Below are 4,320 nucleotides of genomic sequence, written 5' to 3'. Positions count from 1 at the left end.
ATAATAGGAAAAATGGAACATTATCGCATATGGAATTCCCTATATAGGAAAATTTCCCTACATAGGAATTTCCTATGTAAGAAAAATTTCCTATGTAGGAAATTCCATATGCGATTCCCTAGTTAGAGAAACTAGGGAATGTTCCATTTTCCCTATTATTTACTTTTTCTACTTATGTGTAATTTTAACTAGGGAATTAATAGAAATTCCCTTTCTTTTTCCTTTTCTATGTAGAAATTTTCCTATGTTTCCCTACATAGGGAAATTTTCCTACATATGGTAATTTTTCTATATATGACATTTCTTATGTAATTTTAATTTTTCTATAACTTGAAAATATTGCATTTTCCTTAGTTTGCATATTCCTACTCATATGAAGTTCTAAGTAGAAAATTATATAGCAACTATTCAACTAGAAAATTATATAGAGATTATTTAGTTAATTTCAAATAGGATATAATACACATCTAATAGATTAGGTAAGAATTTTTCACTATATAGGCTTTTTTTTCCTATGTTAAGAAAAGGTTCCTAAATAGATAATATTTTCTTATACACGATTTTTTTCATATGTCATGAAAAAGCTTGTATATATGTACTTTTATTAATCTACTATACGATCATGAAGCAAGAGCTCAACAAGCAATGAGAATTAAGGCAAGCAAAAGTAACTGCAAGCAAGTGCAAATCAGGCGAGCAATCAATATGGGCAAATTGGTGCCACGTGGCGTTTCATGTCCACATTCCTAATAAGAAACATAGTAGGAGGCATGTTCCTTGCTACATTCCCTATCAGAAATGGGAGGGTGGATTTCCATGACACCATTGCACATATAGCTCGAATGGCTACTATTAGAGCCAGTTGTGCCTTAGCCAGCCATAGAAGTTGGCCATTTATTAAATTGATGTGAAGTCTACTTTCCTTAATGGAGATTTGCAAGAGGAAATGTGTAAGAGAGGGAAAATAAAATAATGGGGATAAAATACCAGCTACACTCACCGATATAAAAGGTGTAAGGGACTTGATTTTTTGGATGATCATTATTATAATGCAAGTCCTTCATCTTCTCTCTTTCTTAGCTCTCATGGCTGCCTTCTCTCTCTCTCCTTTTTTAGTATTTCTCCTCATCACTCTCTTTCTCTATCTTCTGCACCTAATTTTCTCTCTTTTCTATACTCTCTCTTCTCTTTCTTCCTCTCCAGTCGACTCCTTGATAAGTGGTATCAGAGTTTCTTAGGTTCTTGATCCAGTTAGTCATATTTTGTTTAGTTTTCCCTTTTCAGCCACACAAATCCAAGAAGTTCATGTACACAAGTATAGACATGGCAGGCAACAATGAAGACACACAATATTGCAGGCTAGAGATGGACAACGCACCTAGAGCAGGCATAAGACCTTTCCATTTTGTGTTTATTTAACTTTCTCAAACTTCATTGCAGCTGAGTCACTTGTGATGATCAAGTAAAGTTTGTTGGAATGAGCAATCTGCTAAAGAAAGGGTTTTTCCTTATAGCTTTCCATAAGGATCGGGCATGAGAACCTAGAAGGGTGGATGCCTTGGTTGCCTTGCATGCCATCAAGCGAAGGGAATAACAAAGAAAGCCATCAAATTGTGAGCAAGTGTAGTAGATGCTCCCAATGGAGAGTATGCAGATTGGATGGAATGATCAAATTTGCATGTAGGTCCAAACATGCAGTAACCAAATCAGCTGTAGAAAGTACAGGGAGCAGCTCTCAATCTCAGTGGAAGACCAATAGGACTCAACATACTTCCATGCTAGGAGATGGTTCGGTTAGCTGGATGATAAAACTTGCATTGTAAACCAAACCTGCATTCCCCTGTCTTCACATAGTATTGGCATTCCGGTTGACCATGCCTCTCTGGATACATAGCTTCTCGAGGCCCAAAAGTTGAAGGAGATGGTGGAGTTGGTAATCCAATTGATGGGGAGCTAGGAATGAACGGGAGTAACATTCCCATGGTAACAAGATTTGGCAGGGCTCACCCATACATGTAGCTTGCTTGCTACTGTCCCTCATGCAATGAAAGTAGAGCTTGCTGGTAAGGACTCCATGGTGGCATAGGAACGACCCCCTGGGGGTAGGGTAAAAGAATAGGGGTAATATGTAAGGGTGGGGTGATTGAACTTGCAGGTGGCTCCATATTTTCAATGCACTATCCATAGGTCAAATGCACAGTCCTTTTCACCAAGTCATAATGGTAGACTCATAACATTCAACTAAACGGGGCCTAACCTTCCAACTTTCTTAGGAGGGTGATGGTATCTACACGTTGCTCCAAACTTACAGGCACATGTTCTTAGATAGTATTGGCATTGGCTGGTCAATCCTCTGGGGATAGTCACCCCTGATCCAACTTGTTGATGGTGCTAGCTCACTAGTCAAGTGGATGGTTATATTTCCACTTGACATCAAAGCTGCAGAGACCAGTTCAATGCAATTGATACAGACAAGAATGGACTGATCAAGAACCTGACTGATCTGAAGCTGTGGGTGGTTGTTAGGCAGATACTACTGTTTTGGTACCTATTATCTTTGGGCCTATATGACCTATCCTGACTAAGAGTCTTTGAATTTGGACAAACAAGGCAAAAGTCATCATAGGTCATCTTTGGTTTTGACCCTTCATGCTGATAGTCAATAGAAGAGTATGATCTAGGCTCCACCAATGTCTTATTCTTGGGCATGGTAGCACCATTGTTCTATGCATCAATTATGCTATCACATAATGTGTTAACTATTGCATGAACATTCATATGTAAGTTCCACTTCTCACAATTATCACTGTGCAAAACATTAACTAAGCAGTAGTTTTCAACATTAATGTTAGTGTTTTGACTAAAACAACTCATTTCAGATGTAGGTTTTCCATTGGAGATATTTTGCCAATGTAAATAATGCATAGAGCCTGTGGGAAAGCTTTGCGTGCCAAGGATGGCATGCATTTGTTGGAGAAATGGGGAGTAGAGGCGTTCCCTTTTAATGATGAGCAGATCGATGCTCTACATAAAGCTACAAATGATGAGCAGATCAATGCTCTACATAAAGCTGCAAAGGAAAGATTGAAGAATCAGAATCTGCAAATCCTTTTAGTCCATGATGAACAGGATTATGTGATTGGAAAGAATGGAGAACTGATGCCAGGAGGCATATTCCACGGTGGATTCCGTGAGGTTTTACGGTGGATTCCGTAAACTTAGATGACCGGGGCTCATACACAAAGAGGATTCTTTGTGCGAGAAGTTGATGGGGACGCCTGTCCTTTTCGGGCGTTTCATTAATTTAGTGTGTACATGGGTGATTCCATAGCGGGTGATTTCGCAAAATGCATATTAAATTAATAAACGTTTATGAGTTTAGAGTGCGCACTCGTAATAAATTAAGGTTAGGATTTATTTCTAACCAGTTGATTTATTTATGTAGCTGAAGACTGCTAGGTATTCACTTTTGTCGGTTTAATTGTATTATTTTACTAACGATTGTGAATGCTTCAATTGATGTGTAGAGAGAGCAGCAGTGGCGGAGGAAAGCATTGGAGTCTAGCGGGTATTCGACATTTGGACTATATTTTGATAGGCGCCACGCTTATATTTTGTTATGTCTATTGAGACATCGATTATTTATTATTATTTTGTATGCGCTTATGCGCCCGGATATGTTATTTCTATTTGGACATTGAGATTGGGCGTGCCAGACACTATGGGCACCGTCCATTAGCTTTATTTTCCTATTTTTGTAGAAAGTAAACTCAAAAGCTAAAAAGCTTGTCATATTTTTGTAATTGGGCTATTATTGAGCATGAAGATTGGAAATATACATTAAATACATGCTTTGTGAAGCGCTCACACAAGGCATGGGGGAGATTGAACCCAATTTGTCTCTTGCCTCTTGTCGTGCATGCTTTTACATGGGTTTTTGTGCAAAAAGGTAGAGAGTTCTTTGTTCTTGGGGACCTTCCGGGATTCAGCACGTGAGCTATCTGCGACCGATCTGCGCACCAGTGGTATCAGAGCAGAGCAGAGATCAAGAGCTTCCAATCGCTACCAATCTCGGGCGAAGGCGGAGCTCCAGGAACAAACAGCCTCTACAGTCAATCTCGTCGCGAACCGTCGATACAGGCAGACTTCTGGCGATCAAGAACCTCTGTTTCCACTGTCAGATCGCGAAGGACCAGGCTCTGTAGGCGGAGGACCACTCAATCATCTCCATCAACAAGTCGTGGACAAACAGTGAGAAAAATTTCATATTTCTTTTCTATCTCAAGTTTAAGCTTGAGTTAAGCTTTAGGAGAAAGCTTA

At 39.3% G+C, this 4,320-nt stretch overlaps 1 pseudogene; it reads right to left on the bottom strand.

Annotated features, from left to right (window-relative positions):
- Nucleotides 1–1,577: 1,577 nt before the first annotated feature.
- Nucleotides 1,578–2,453, bottom strand: LOC148019621 (zinc finger CCCH domain-containing protein 33-like; annotated as a pseudogene).
- Between the last annotated feature and the right edge of the window lie 1,867 nt (nucleotides 2,454–4,320).

This window comes from Lygodium microphyllum, chromosome 19 (assembly GCF_053477565.2).
Source record: "Lygodium microphyllum isolate KBCC chromosome 19, Lygodium_microphyllum_v1.1.10, whole genome shotgun sequence".
Classification (NCBI taxonomy): Eukaryota; Viridiplantae; Streptophyta; class Polypodiopsida; order Schizaeales; family Lygodiaceae; genus Lygodium; species Lygodium microphyllum.
Note: the sequence above shows the minus strand (reverse complement) of the source record. Positions and strands in the feature narration are given on the sequence as shown.